We start from the raw sequence: 15,924 nt of genomic DNA, 5'->3' as shown, positions 1-15,924 counted from the left end.
GCCACAGTATATAGGAGCGATTTAAGACTTGACGAGTTGAGTGTGTCTGTGTGTCTGGGATACGTGCGGTGTGTGGGGTAGGGGAATGGGGGCATGCATATTCCCGGGAGTATGGCAGCCATGCAATAGGGATAGGGGTTGACGTGTTTCCAGGCTCTGAGCAGGGAGTCCAGAGCACGTGTGTGCCTTAAACAGCTATCCCGAGACATCTCCGTCTATTGTGATTGTTGGTGAAACCTTTTGGATGCCGGTTTGTGGGAAGAGGACCTAAAATCTCAGACCAATATTCCAAGGAGGACCCAACACCTGTTTTGCGGGGGGAACGTGCTGGTAGGAGATAGGTTGGGACTCAAAGTCTTGCTTCCCCTGCCTTTTATGCCATCTTGGAAGATTGAAAGCCAAGTGTTTGTGGAACTTTGCTATGACTTTTCCTCTAGTGTCATCTGTACCCGCACAGCCCTGGGTAGGCCAAGTGTTCATTCTCGCCCTCTAGAGGGAATAAATATAAAAAACAACAGACCCGGCGGGACTCCAAGTTTTGAACTTTTTGGGGCTCAGCAAACCAAACCACAGTTATTTGGAATTTGTGATATTTCAATCATTGGCAGAGGCAACGGCCAACTTACAAGCTTAGAATCAGAATTAGAAGGGACTTATAGGGTTGGCTTTTCCAGTCCTCTTATTTGCTGGGGGGAAATACTGAGGCTTTCAGAGAGAAAGGTGACTGCTTAACCAAGGTCACATAGCAATTTGGTGACAGAGCCAGGACCTCCTCAGGACCCTGGGCTATGGACTCTCATTCTTGGACCTGAGAAAACAATAGATGCTAATGTAGCTCTTGATTTAGCCAAGAACTGAGGTGAAATCTTAAGTATAAAAGAGTGAAATATTGTCACTTACTTTAAAAACAATCAGTTAATTGATCTTCTAATTAAAAGCTATTCTCTTCATATTCTATGTGAAAGAATACACTGTTCTCATCTAGTTGTTAAAGCAGGGCCCCTCAGGACCACTGCTAAGTGATGCTTTGTAGAGTCTCTGCAGCTCTTGGAGTGAGGTCCTACCCCTGGCACTACTTAGGCTGTTCCTTCCTCCAGGTTTTCAGAATCAAGAAGATTCTCATGTCTCTTACCACACTTTTGAGAATGGTGGTACTTCTAGGTGGAGAAGGGAAAATGTGAGACTTTAGGGCTGTAAATGGGGGTCTGTATTGGAAATTATAAATGGTAGCTAATTGTTCTTCAGTCCTGGGCAGGACTCTCTTCCCAGTGGTAGTCTCTTCACTCCATAGCCTCAGACTTTGGCTGAAATCATGGCAGCCCCATTTGCAGGGTCTCAAGCCATCTTTATTGATGCTGCTGGTATCCACCGATGCCCCTGCCTGCTTCCTGACAGGACCCCACTAACAACCTCCACTTGTACATGGGAACCAGGAATATCCCCAAGCCCTGGAGCATTGGATGGGAGTCAGAGATTCCTTGAAAGAGTACAGGAAATGACCTCGTCTAATAGCATCCCCAAGAAATTCATTACCACCCAGTAAAGGAGTGACCCAGCATGGGTGAGTCTCCCTAACATGGGAGAGATATGTGAGGAGCTATTTTCCCCCAGTTCTTAGGATTACCCAGGGACAGGATACACCTTTGGGAATTGTGTGCATATTTTCAAAACCAGTCCCTATCTAGGACACTTCCACATCCTTGGATTGTGCAGTGGTTTTCAGACTGTGTTTCCAGAGGTGTCTCTGAGGCTCTTGGGGTCGGTATTGGGGCCTGTCTGATTGAGGGGGCTCTGACACCCACTCCAGTCAGAGCTATCACCTTAAAAAGTCTGCTTTATACATTGGGCTATAGCGTAAGATCTTAAACATTGGCTTCTACTTTAAAAATTTGGAACTGGTACAGAAATGCAACAGCAGGCCCTCCCAGGCCAGCCTCATGGGTCTGCTGGATGCTCATCACTGGTCACCGGTCGCAGTACTAGGGATGATGCAGGTGGGCATTGCTGCCCCATGGAGCGTCACTCTGGAGGGAAAGGTGGACGCTTGGCAGCCCAACAAAGACCATTTCAGACAAGGATTTCAGAGAAGGCCCTGCTCTGCTGAGGCCGGGAGGGCTCTGGGTGCTTGCAAGATGTTTCTGAGGGAACAAATGAGTCTTGTTTCAAGGGAAGGCGGGACGTCCCTGCCGTTGAGGATTTGGGCCCTGAGGGCAGTGCCACCTGTCCATCGGAATCTGGCTTTGGGTGTGAACGACACTCATGTCCCGCAGAGGGCAGCCCTCCCGGAATGTGAAGGCGGCACACCCCTCCCCAAGCAGGGTGCCCGGGAAGCCCAGCCCTTCCAGATGGTCAGCGTGTTGGGAAGAGGCTGTGTGTGTGTGGGGGGGGTGTGTTTGTGGGGGCCATCTCAACTGTGGTCCTTTTATTATTATTCTTTTATTGAAGTATAGTTGATTTACAATGTTGTGTTAAATACTGCTGTATAGCAAAGTGACTCAGTTATACATATACATTCTTTTTCATGTTCTTTTCCATTATGGTTTATCACAGGATATTGAGTATAGTTCCCTGCGCTATACGGTTGGAGCTTGTTGTTTTATCCCTTCTATATACACCAGTTTGCATTTGCTAATCCCAACCTCCCAGTCCACCCTCCTCCCTCCTGGCAACCGCCGGTCTATTCTCTACGTCCGTGATTCTGTTTCTGTTTCATAGATAGATTCATTTGTGTCATATTTCAGATTCCTCGAATGTGGTCCTTCTTTGAACTGCTCTAGCAGAGTGAGCTCTGGGCTCTTGCTGTGGCAGTTGGGGTGTGGGTGAGGACACTGCCTTGTTCCATCGGAATCTGGGAGAGTGGTGTGAGGTCTGAAGAGTTTCTGGGGTGGGGATGTGGGGATGCTCTTCATGGACGGGGAGCCTCCTGCTGGAATGACAGTGATGGTATTCATCAGGAAGCCCCCAGGTCCCCCAACCTGGAGCTGGGACTGTCTGCACTGAAGAGCCCTCATTTCCAGAGGTTTCGTTGTCCCTCAGCAATAGTTGGCAGTGCTGGGTCCAGGAGGAGTTGTTGAAGTGTGGACCTCAAGAACTCAAGACAAGTCTATCGAGACCTGTTCATATTTCTCTCTCTCTGTCTCTCTCTCTGTCTCTGTCTCTCTCTCTCTCTCGTTGTCTCTCCTTTGTGTCTGCGAGAAACCGACCTTAAACCCACAAGGTATCAGACATTGCATCTTTATGACACACAAAATGAAACAAGCAAGAACCAGTTCTCTCTGCCGATGCTCCCACCCCCAACAGCTGTCTGATTTCTCTTTGTTCCCCTCCAGCCCCTGCCCACAGGATAACAAATGTTTACATGCTTGGAGTCGTGGGCACTTACCCTCTACTATTTGGCATTTGTTACTGAACATTTTCTGAGTGGATTCCCACGTTGCCACGTGGTCTTCTCCATTTGGGGAGCTCTCCTGTGCAGCTTGGGTTGCTGGTACTCGGTCCACATACTATAAAATATTAAATGTCGACTAATATGCCAGGAGATCAAGACTTTTGCAGCAGAGTAGATAAAGTCTGACTCGATGTGTGATGGGCTTGTCTGTTCCTGATGGAGAATCGTTTGTGGGCACCAAGTGGGGAAATGTTTGGTGGCCGTCTGAACTGATGATAGAAAGTCTCATTAATTTTGGTTCTACCAACGTGAATAACATCAGGAACAGGGAGTGAGCTGAAGTTTACGTTGACACAGTTTGTGCAGTGTTGGTCGAGCACCTTTGGGCCCTATAAATGGTTGCAGGGGAGGTTTTCCATCATTTTCTAGGAGCCAGGAGGATGTCAAGTGCTTTAGAAAATATCTCTGGGAACTTGCTGGGGCACCGTGGAAGCAGACATGAGAGGTTTGATTTACCCAGGGGCTGATTCCAATTTTTCATGTGCTCATTGAAGCAGGTCACCCGTGGACCTTCAGTCTGGATTCAGGTGGAATGTTTCCCTGTGTCCTGGTATAAAAACTACCTTTTGGGCTTCCCTGGTGGCGCAGTGGTTGAGAGTCCGCCTGCCGATGCAGGGGACACGGGTTCGTGCCCCAGTCCGGGAAGATCCCACATGCCGCGGAGCGGCTGGGCCCGTGAGCCATGGCCGCTGAGCCTGCGCATCCGGAGCCTGTACTCTGCAAAGGGAGGGGCCGCAACAGTGAGAGGCCCGCGTACCGCAAAAAAACAAACAAACAAAAAACTACCTTTTAAGGATACTCTGTGATTCATACTGAGAGCACATCGGCCCCAATTAATGAGGCTGACTGCCTGAGGACATTTGGGTGCTGCATCTGTGCCGCTATCATGCTTTAGACCCACCTTTCCTAACTGTGTCGGGAGCGGGTGTCAGCAGGGCTGTGCCTTGTGTTGGTCTCGAAACAGCCTGGGTCCCCAGGGCCGGAGCACCGGTGGCTTTTGCAGGTACCCGGCCTCTTCGCCGAAGGCACTGCCGGCATGATTTGGGGTTTCATTATAGGTGGGGAGAGGCAGATGGAGTCTCTTTAGAAACAGGCTTCTCACTCTGGGCTCCAGGCACTTGCTCCACAGAGTACGAACTGCCATCAGGACCAGGTAGGAGCCTTGAAGTATGCGGGGCTCCTGCCGCCCTTGGGGACTTGAAGGGGGCTGCAGTCCTGACACTCTTCATATATTGAGCACCTGTCACGTGATAGGCTCCATGGGACTCGCCCTGGAATGTGCCCCCTGCAGCCCCCCCATTGCTCTCTCTGCAGCCCCTGCCCCACTCAGTCCCCAGTGCTCACCAGATTCTGTAATTATTCCGTGATCATTTTCGATGTGTTTATCACCCATCTCCCCTGCTACTATCAGGCTTCATGAAGACAAGAGTCATGTCTGTTTTGCTCCCTGTTATGTCTTAGGCCAGTGCCTGGCACACAGTGGTGCTTAATAGATGCTTGCTGAGTGAAGGAATGATCTCACCTTGTCTTTACAACATCCCAGCGGGGAGGTCCTATTTTTCTTTTCTTTCTTTCCTTTTTTTTTTTTTTAGAATTATGGGACTTCTCTAGAAAGAGGTGACAAGCTGTTTACTTTTATTATTAAAAGAAATTTTTTGGCCACGTCACGGTATGTGGCATCTTAGTTCCCCTACTAGGGATCGAACCCGTGCTCTCTGCAGTGGAAGTGCGGAGTCCCAACCACTTGACCACCAGGGACGTCCTGAGGTTCTATTTTTCATCATTCCTCCCCATTTTACACATTGGACAACTGAAGCTCGGAGGTAGGGGATCTTGCTCAAGGTTACAGAGCTGAGCTAAGATTCGCGGTCTCAACAGCTTGTGCTGAGAACACAGATTGGGGACGGTGAGCAGTTTCTAACTAACCTGCAGACAACACAGCTGTTTTGAATGCTCAACTTTAGAAAAAATAAGAGGGGAATTTGTTCAAATAGCAACAGCAAAAAATGTGCTCCTTGTGGGTTAATTTCACAGCTCCCCAGCACCCTCCCCCAGCTGCCCCCCTTTCCTGAGGATTGGGACCAAGGAATGTTTCCCCAGCCCTTTCGGAAAGGCAGACCCTCCTTTTCTGGCAAAGGTGAGATGCTGCTGTGTAAAAAGCCGGGTGGAAAGGTAATTACACCCTGGTTTGTTCAGCTGTGGCCAGAGTGACCTGTGGGCCCTAATTACAGGGCTGGGGCTACATGGAGGCTGGCACCTTTGCCAGCCTCGTTCCTGTCCACCGGCTGGCCAGAGCTTGCCTTTGTGCGCCGGCTCAGGCCCTTTCTTGCTCCGACAGTGTGGGTGGGGCCCCTCCCTGGCTTATTGCTTGGGGCGCCCGTCGTACTGGTTCCATTTGGGCGAAACAGAGTGGGCGCAGGCCAGCTGCTGGGCGATCACTGCCAAGTACACAGGTGCAGGGCACGCGTTTCTTCTCCCCGTGGGGAGCGTGCACAGAGCCTTGGTGTCAGCCGGCGTGTCACAGGGCAAAAGGCCAGGGGGCTCGAGCACAACTAATACCCCCACATCAAGAGCTTTCCTTCTTGCCAGCAGCATCTGGTCAGAAGGCATGGAGCAAGAAAGTCCTACTTACGTTAGCTACAGAATGTGTAGGACCAGAAGCAAACCCACGGAGCATCGTTCAGATGTTCGGAGCAGACAAAGAAACAGAATCAACTACGGGGGGGACCCAAAAGAGGCTTAAATAAATGACAAGGTGGACCTTGTTCTTGAATGGAAAGATTCAATATCATAAATACATCAATTTCTGCTAAATTAACCTGTAACTTAATGTTAGCCAATAAGAGTGACCATAGGAGTTATTTAGGAATAACTGATTCTAAAGTTCACCAGGAAAAATAGGCATGCAAAGATAGGAAGGATAGGAAGGGAAATTCCGACAAAGAGGAATGACAGGAAGGGCTGGCAACTAGATCATATTTTATTTTATTTATTTATTTTATTTATTTATCTTTGGCTGCGTTGGGTCCTCGTGGCTGCACAGGCTTTCTCTATTTGCAGCAAGCAGGGACTACTCTTTGTTGTGGTGTGCGGGCTTCTCATTGCGGTGGCTTCTCTTGTTGTGGAGCATGTGCTCTAGGTGCGTGGGCTTCAGTAGTTGCAGCATGTGGGCTCAGTAGTTGTGGCTCGCGGGCTCTAGAGTGCATGCTCAGTAGTTGTGGCACACGGGCTTAGTTGCTCCGCGGCATGTGGGATCTTCCTGGACCAGGGCTCAAACCCATGTCCCCAGCTTTGGCAGGCGGATTCTTAACCACTACGTCACGAGGGAAGCCCTAGATCATATTTTAAAACATGTTCTGAAACTGTACGATTCTAAGTGGTGGGGGACAGATTGGGGGAATGGAAAAGAGACCAGGAATGGATCCGAATGGAAATTAGGTGTGTGAGAAAGGTGTTATTACAGAGCAGTGGAGGACAGATGGATCACCTAGTAACTAGGCTTGGGATGGCATGGTGGCCATCCTGGAAAAGGAAATTGGATCCCTCCTGCATCCTAACGCCAAAACAAATCCCAAATGGATAAGAAATCTGAACATAAAAAGAAAACTTAAAAATACTGAAAGAAAACATGAGTTTTTTTAAAACACAATAATATTATCAGAGTGGGGGAGCCTTTTCTAAATATAACCCTAAACCCAAAGCCATAAAACAAAAGACAGAAATATTCAACTACATTAAAATAAAACATTTATGCATTGCCAAAACTGCAATAAATCAAACCAAAGACACATATCACAGGCAAAAGATATTTCCCTTAATGTGTGAGGAGCTCCTACCAACACTAAGAAAATATCCAATATATCAACAGAAAAGTGGAACAAAGGCCAGTCTACCCAAGGCCAGCCGCCCACTCAGATTGGTTAAAGCCCACACTGGTCTTTAGATATTTTGAATATCTCCCATGTGCACAGGACAGAAATGGAACCAGAGAAAGAAATTCGAGAGGGATTGTAAACAAGAAGATTGAGAACCCCCTTTATAATAAGAGAACTGTGCATTTAAACCACAGGAAAACACCGCTCTTAACCCATCCGATTGGCAAAGACTGAAATGTTTGCCAGCCCATTGTGCTGGTGTATCCTTGAGGCCAAGGCTTGGGTCCTGTTCTCTGTATCCCCAGGGGCGCCTTGGCCTGTGGTTAGAACACAGAGTAGGTGCTCAATAAATGTTTGTTGAGTTTTTCCCCAGGAGGCTACAACCCCCTTGAGGGAAGAGATGACCTCAGTAAGGTAGACGGTGCAAATGTCATAGATGAAGGACTCCGAAGTATGAGATAGCAAAAATAAAGGTTCCAGGAAGTGTGCTGGGACATAGTAGGTCTTCAGTTAATGTGGAATCAGAAGGGGAGTTAGGGAAGGAAGAGATGGTTTATTCATTCGACAGATATTTATTGAGCATATGCTATATGTAGGGACCCTTCTGGGTGCCGGGGATGTGGGAACTACTTATTTGAATAAAAGTTAACTCATTGGAGAAGGCACTCACTTCACAAAAGCATTCTTTGACTTGTAAGATGAAGCATAGTAGGTGCCCTTGAAATAGCTAGCTGCCTTCCCCAGTGCCTTCAGAAGGTGTTTCCATGCATCGAGATGTCATTCCCACAGCTCTCTGTGAAGGTACTCTGTGTGTCCGCCTGCTGGCACACTGCTATTTGGGAGGGTGGGTGACTGGCCAGCCTGTGTCCACCTGGCTGTTGGCAAGGGTGGAACCTTCCCTAAATTGCCTGTGCCCTGCCCTCTGAGTTCCCCATTAGAAGGTGCCCGGGAAGGCAGCAGGCTGTGCGGGACTGTGGCTCTGTCTGGGCAGCTGTCCCTGGCTCCTCACGGTGACACGGAGAGGAACTGTTTTTCAGAGACTGGTGTTATCATTCCCCTCCCATGAAGCCTGCGGGTCTACACACTGTGTCCCCCTTGCCTCGATTTTGCAGAGCAAGAGCTGCTGTCGCATGGTTGGGCCTGTAGGTCTCTCCAGAATTAGACACCAAATCCAACAATATAGAAGGCAGGGGTCAAAGTGGGAAGAATCCACATTTCTTTTGGTTTCCGTGGGAAAATAAGTGTCTCTGTGTATGCCCTGAGGTTTCAGAGGGCTTTGCAAAGGGGAGGGAATCTCTTATTTTTTCCCACGTAGCCGGCTTGATCACTGTGATGACTTTCTGGATCATTGTGCCCGAGGGTGGGCCAGAGTGGAATCCAGGTGTGGTGGCTGACACTGGACATGTTTCTGCTGCAGACATCCCTGGGCTGAGCCTCAGTGAGTAGACCCTGGAGCTGCTCTGGGGGAGCGGGGAGGACTGTGCTGTTCCTTCCAGGCTGGACCTTTCCTGGCAGCTGCCAAAGCTTCCTGTTGTTGGGCCCAGAATGTACACCCAGGAGGACCTCAAGGTCCTGGGAGGAAAAGAAAACCCCACACTGGCCCTCAGGCTGGTTGCACACGTATTCCTGGTGTAGTCTGGGTCTGGTCTGCTGTCATCCATTGCAGCTTAGAAGATTCCAGGGGGTACATGTCACGTCAACAAGTAGTGATGCCGTACCTACTGTATTGCCAGGGCTGCGTGTGTGAGTGTGTGTATGTGTGTGTGAGAGAGTGACAGAGAGAAAGAGAGAGATCGTGAGCGAGTGCTCCCAGCAACAAGGAATGTATGATCTAGCTGGAAGATGACGTCACCATCGTCCTTTTGGCTGCCTGGCACATAGTAGGTCCTCAGTTAACATGCTATCCGCATAACGACTCAATTCAAACTGACAAGTAGAGAAAAGCAGATCCACTGGCTCAAGGAACTGAGAAGTAAGGCTGGCTTCAAGCATGCTCCTCCTCCAAGACGTGCCCCATGCCCCAGGGTTGTCTGCAGAAACCCCATCACCACGTGTGCAGGGGCAGAGGTGTCTCAGCTCCTCTGGGCCTCCACCCTCCTGACTCAGCCTCACCAGGAGGAAGAGCAGCCTCTTTTGTTTTTGTTTTTTGTGGTACGCGGGCCTCTCACTGTTGTGGCCCCTCCTGTTGCGGAGCACAGGCTCCGGACACGCAGGCTCAGCAGCCATGGCTCACGGGCCCAGCCGCTCCGCGGCATGTGGGATCCTCCCGGACCGGGGCACGAACCCGCATGCCCTGCATCGGCAGGCGGACTCTCAACCACTGCGCCACCAGGGAAGCCCTAGAGCAGCCTCTTTTGAATTATCAGGACACAAGTCCTAAGGTTGAGTTCTAGTGGAGCAGCCATGACCAAGGCTCACCCCGAAGGCGCCACTGTGTCTGGGGGAGACAGATGTGCCTATTAGGCAGGCCCCTGGTTGGGGAGTCGGGGGCAGCTCCATACAGAGCCCTGGCGCTGAGCATTGGAGTTGGGTTCCCCAGGATGGTGACCAGGAAACGTGGACGTCTTCTTTAGCAGGAGGGAATTATATGCAGGTACACATGAGGGAGTGAAATAGTTTAATCAAATACCAGATTGACAGCTACCAATGATCAAATCCATTCATTCTGCTTTTGATAGCTTCTAGTCATCTCATCCCAGAATTTTAGGGAGGCAGATTCCTCAAATATCGTGTAGCTCAGAGGTTCCCAACCTTATTCTCAAGCCCGTATACTCAAACACAGCCAGTGTATAAAGCAGATGGATGCAGAGCGCTCTGCGGAAGAGTTTGGGGGATTCTGAGCTCTGCCTACTAGCCTACCATCCCCCCTGTCCTGTCCCCTTCAACCTCCTAGAAGTCCCAGGGCAGCTGTTCACAAGCCCCAGGCAGTCTGAAAGCACCGCTTGGGCCGAGCTCTTTAATGAGGGGGGGACTTCTCCAGGGTCACATGAGGAGGCGGTGGCAGAGCCAGTGGCCCCAGGGGGTATGTGATAGTTCCTAGGAGGCAGTACAGCCCCTAGGTGCTGGCTGCTGGTCACACACACGTTCTCTGATGGGTGCCCCTTTATGCAGGCCCTGGCTGTCCGTGAGGCCACCCCATACTAAGCTGAGGTCTCCAGACCCACAAACCTTACTCCACTTGGACTGGGTATTTTCTTTGCTTCGTGTGGAGTGACTTTGGCCCTTGAACTGTTACAAACTTTGTGGAAGTTGTGCCCCCTCTTTGGGGGTCCCATAGAAGCCTACCCACCCTCTCTCCCGCAGACCTCTACCTCTTGGTCCTGTGGGAGCGGAGCTCTGGGAGAGAGGTGTGTCACGCCCTCGTGGCATCCACTGGCTGCTGGGCCTCCCAGGACATCGTGCGCAGGCCTTGGGCCAGGCTGGAGCGGCCAGGCGGCCATCGGGTTAGTTAGACAGTGTGGAGAGGCGGCCGTGAAATCAGTCTGCTGTGCTATATACCTCTGCAGCTTCGTTCTGGGACACCCGGTGTTACCAAAAGTCACATCTTTCACCAGAATTGGGGGAAGGAGGGTGCAGCCAAAGTATTCCAGAGTCACAGTAACAAGATTTTTTCTATATTCTGTAGGTATTTCAATAATAAGTTTTTTTCTCCAATGTGTACATGTACGGTTCCAAAATCTGAGTGTTACTGAGCAAACTCAGGGCCAGTTATGTGGAGCTTTTGTCAAGAGTCACAGTTTTCCTTTCGCATCAAGAGCTACAATTTCATCAGCCCAGCACTCCTTGCTCCTTATCACTTTTATCACCGATGGTCAGGATACACAAAGACCAAAGCCCCTGGGAGAGGCCCTGGTGCTTTTCTCCTGGAAGTGCTGGTGCTAATTCCGGATCCTGCTGGGCATAAAGATCTGAAAATTGTGTTCCCCGAATCATCAACTCGGTTTCCTGCAATTTGAGGTTTGAAAAGCTTTGAGAAGTGCCTGTAGGTGAAGATGGGAATAGCCTCCAGCTGAATCCTGACCTGGTTTTGGGGTAAAAGAGACAACTAGAGGGGAATTGTTCTACAATAGTCCTTTGTTGTAGCTGAAAACTATTGATGACCTAGTCCCACCTCCCTTAGTCTACGACCCCAGGCACCCAAAAGAACAAAAGCAAACTACTGGTCAGAGGAAAAATACGTTCCTTAGAACTTTAGCAGCCCTGGTATGTATTCATTCATTCATAGAGGAATTTTTTTTAAGCACCTACTATGAGCCAGGAACTTGTCTAGACGCGGGGCATAGTGAGTGAAACAGACAACCGTTCCTGCTCATCTGGAGCTTACATTTTATGACACCTAGCACTCACTGACTTTGGCCAGGAGATTTTTTAAACTGACCTGTTTGTAGTTGCTTTGTTCTACAGAATCTTTGGTGTCCTCTGTGGTGTCACTACGGTGTGAGCAGTGTGAGAGGGGAGGACAAGTAGCTGGTTCACTGACAAACAGTTAGTGTGCTCAGAGGCTGTGTTAGCAAAGCAGAATGAGGAGGCGATTGCTCTGTCCCATGCGTTGCTGGAAAGACCACGATTGGAGAGGGGTTCAGGGGAAGAGGAAGAAGGGGAAGGCTCAAAGTCATGCTTCCAAGTTGGGAAGTTAGGATTCTTGGGGGCCAGTGTCAGAAAACCAAACCCTAATTTGCTTAAACCAAATTAAGCACGTAGGGGGATTTGTTGGCTCTTATAAATAGACATTCCAGATGTAGGACTAGCTTCAGGTACGGCTGAATCCAGGAACTCTGGCGAAAGCCTTAGGACCTAGTCTTCTTGCATCTTCTGGCTCTGATGAGTGCTGTGTTGGCTTTTGGCTCAGGCCAAGTGAAGTGCTCTGAATGGCAGACCCAGAGATGTTCTCCAGAGGAAATCAGGGTGTTGTTAGCAGAAGATGGGGGACGGGATGCTGTCAGGCAGAAACAGCCCAAAGAGAAAAGGAGCTTGGGCTGTTTAATCCCAGGCAGCAAAGATCCCAGAGTAGGTGACCTGACCTCAGGGATGGGGAAGAGCTTGGCCAGTCCCACCAGTTCAGCTGGTGTCTGTTCCTGTGATGGTGACCAGTGGTTATTTTTACTGTCACCTCTGGATAAGATGTATTAATGGAGAGAGCTGCCCAGTGGAAGCTCTGGTCAAAGCTGTGCGCCATAGCAGTGAGGAATGAGACACCCCAATCCCTCTTTCCGTCAATCTTGGTACTCCAAGGGACAGAGCCGGGACCAATGCTAGAAGCCACTGGGACACCCATTCTGGCCATATATAACGAGCAACTTCCTGGTGGCAAGAGCCTTTAAAAGCCTGGAGATGAACACGTCAGATGATGGCAGGCGAGTGGGATTGGGGGAGGGGGGCGGGGTCAAGGGGCTGGCACTGGTTTGTTTTTCAGGTTCCTCCAAACCCCAAGATCCTACGATTGGCATCCCTAAAGCGACACCCTAATACAGAAAAATAAAGAACATTCCCAAACAAAATGAGAAACAAACCAGATTTATCTGCTGCTGGCTTGGGTGTGTGGTTCAAGGAGTGCAACCAGCAGGGGACCAGCCTTTGTCTCCTCGGGCTCGTACCCCAACCCTGGCCTCGCCTGGCCACGTAGCTGGCGTGGCAGGCACTGGGAGAAACCGCTTCGGTGCTGCGGTGAAGGTTCGGGGGATGTAGGGACTTCGGAACAGGAAAAGAGCAGGGAAATCTGAAGTTTAACTCTGGCACTGGTCTAAAATAAAGCCAAACTATTGGTTGAGCGTTTTGGCAGTGTTTTTAAACACTGTGTGTGCCAGCTCAGGGAAAAACTGTACAGGGGATTATAAAATGCTTCATTTTGTGTTAAACAGTTTTATTTTGGAGTTGACTGGTTAGAATTTGGCTGCCTTTGGAAATGACATCATTGCTCTGCGGGGGCATCTGGGAAGACTGAGGCTGTGAGGCAGCTGTGCAGGTGGGGGATGGCGGCTGGCTGTGGGGAGCACATGCACCCTGGCCACCACCACCTGCCCCCGCCCTTGGGTGCTGGAAGTCTTGGCCTCGCCAGGTGGTTGGCTGTGTGTGTCAGCATTGCTGAGTGCCAGGGGGTGATGAGGTCAGGTCTGCTGGGGCCAGTCTGACCCCTTTGAGAGCAGGTAGGGCCAAGTGGGGAGGAGGTAGCAGGACGGAGGCTGAGGGGCAGGCCGTGGGGGGACTGGGGAGGAGAGGTGGTTGGCTTGTGCCTGTGGCCTCCCAGCCTCTTCCTGGCCTCTGTCCCTGGGGCAGCTGTAACGTGTGCTCCTCTCCTGCTACACGTGGAATGAATCCATCCCACTGACCTGGTCCTGCCTCTCCCAGCCGTCCTCATTTCAGCTCTCATTTTATACCTGCCGCTGGTTTTCCCTTTTTGCATCCCACTCAGTTCCCCACCCCCCCCACCTTGAGCCTTGAACAGGCCATGCCTTTTCCCACCACAGGGCCTTTGCACCACTCTCCCTTCTACCTGGAGGTTCTTTCACTTCCTTTTGGGTCTCAGCTCCAACGTCACCTACCCAGAGTGACCCTCTTTGACACCCGCCCCCAGCTAAAATTGCTCTCCTTCACTCTATTAAATCACCCCATTTGATTTTCTTCAAGGCAGTTTTGTTACTTGGGATTTTCTTCTTAATTTGCTTTGGGATTAATGTCTTTGCTGCTAGAAGGTGACCCCCTTGAGAGCAGCCACCTGCTCTACCGTTTTCATGCTGTCTCTGGCCTGGCACAGGGCCTGGCACATAGTAGGTGCTCAGGAAATATTTGTTGAATTTGATTTGCTGGAATTGGCCCTGGTGGTGCCAGGTTGTTCCATTCGTCGCTCTCTTGGGTGGCCGAGGACCAGGAAGTCTTGAGGGCAGTCGTCTCTGGTCTGGAGAGAAGCTTCCTCCCTTTCAAATACCTCCAGGTCACACCTCCCTTCCCCCTCCCTTCCTGCCCCAGAAACTGTTCTTCCCACCTGCTTCCTGGGACCCTAGAACAAGCCAGAGGGTGGCTTCTCCTCTTCCAGAGGAAAGGGACATTTTGTATTTTGGACCTTCAGTTTGTTGTTAAGTCCCTAGTACGTGCCAGGCCCTGGCTAGGTGTCAGGGACATAGCAGATTCCCGCCCTCAGGAAGCTTTTGTTCTGCAGGAGAGACAGCTAACGAGGAGGTAAGTAGATAAATGCATAATGACAGCCTGGGATGCACACGGGAGTGGATAAGTACGGTTGGGTTCCTGCCCTGGGAGCGAGCCCACTGTCTCCGAGGGGAAAGAGCAGGTGTGCAGAGCATGGGAAAGTCCTAAGGCTCCTGGGGTGGGATTTGAGGAACCCTAACGGAGTGGCAAATAGGAGGCCTGGAGGGGGGTTTTAGAAGGGTTTGTGTTTTGTGGGGTCATGCCTCCGTGGAAGGAGTGACAGAGTTGCAGGGAGAAGGGCAGTGGCCACTGACACTGGTGCAGCCAGGTCGCAGAGGGTAGGGGCTGGGGACCCCGGCACGGGGGAGTGAGGAATGAAAAAGGCTTTGCTCTCTGACTGCCTTTACCGTGGGCCGCTGGTCTCATCCCTGATTTTGAAAATCTCTCATTGCTCTCACTGATGCCATATTTTACACTGCTCCCTCTGACGTCTTTTTATCACTGTCTTAACAAACACCTTGTCAACATATTTACTTAAAAATTGTTTAAAGTATACCCTCTTAGTCAGGGTCCCCACAGAAAACAGATGGCACGCTCAAACAGGGTGACTGAAAGGGCTGTTATGGAGCTGGGCAGGGCCAAGGGAAGCCAGCTGGGTTCGGGAACACTGGGGACATCCCAGGGACCTCAGAGAACCTAAGGGGGAGAGGGGAGGAGCGCTTGCCGGGACCTGGAGAGAGCAGCTGGCGGACAGGGCTGCCCTGCAGGAGAGCGCCCATGACCTGTGAACTGGGGAATAAATGCCCCAGCTCTGCCCCTCCCAGCCTCCAGTCATCAGCTGACCCCAGCAGGAGGCAGAGGAGGCTGTTGGGCATCCTCCCTGGGCACAGAGCGGGCAGAGGAGGTGGAGGGTGGGTCTGGAGGGGCCAGTGACCAGCACCTTCTGCATCACCCCTGCTCCAGGGGCTGGCTTACATGCTGAGCAGCCATATTTTGGAGACTACTCCCCAGTTTGTAAAAGGGGACGTTTCCTGTGTGGATTTGTTTTGGGGATTTCAAGCCTCACGTTTGTGTTGGAGCCTGGGGCCTTGGCTGTGGGGTTCGGCTTTTGGTTTTCGCTTTTTGCAGGATGTGGTGCCTAGTCAGTGATGTGGTCTTGCCCTGTAATGCGACAGATTGTGGGAAGAGAGGAGCAAATTTGTCAGACACAAGCCTGGGCTCTTGGCAGGTGTAGCTGTTCCCGTCACGTCCTGAGCTGCCCGAACTTTGTTATTTGCATAGATGGAGAATTGAATAGGTTATCATTCCGATTGACGCCATTTACTGCTGAAGTATTGGAGAAATTGACAAGGAGGGCGCTCTGTGGCCATCACCACCCTCGACAGTGTCATTCCATTTACGGCTTCCCTGGGGACAATGGCAGGGGAGAAGTCAAGGAAAGCAGGAAGGTCAAGGATGCTT

At 50.7% G+C, this 15,924-nt stretch overlaps 1 protein-coding gene across 1 annotated transcript in view; it reads left to right on the top strand.

Moving 5' to 3' along the window:
- ZNF423 (zinc finger protein 423) overlaps positions 1 to 15,924 on the top strand; it is a 327,693-nt gene that overhangs the window by 108,167 nt on the left and 203,602 nt on the right. The gene's annotated exons all lie outside the window — the stretch shown is intronic.

This window comes from Phocoena phocoena, chromosome 20 (assembly GCF_963924675.1).
Source record: "Phocoena phocoena chromosome 20, mPhoPho1.1, whole genome shotgun sequence".
NCBI classification, from domain to species: domain Eukaryota; kingdom Metazoa; phylum Chordata; class Mammalia; order Artiodactyla; family Phocoenidae; genus Phocoena; species Phocoena phocoena.
Note: the sequence above shows the minus strand (reverse complement) of the source record. Positions and strands in the feature narration are given on the sequence as shown.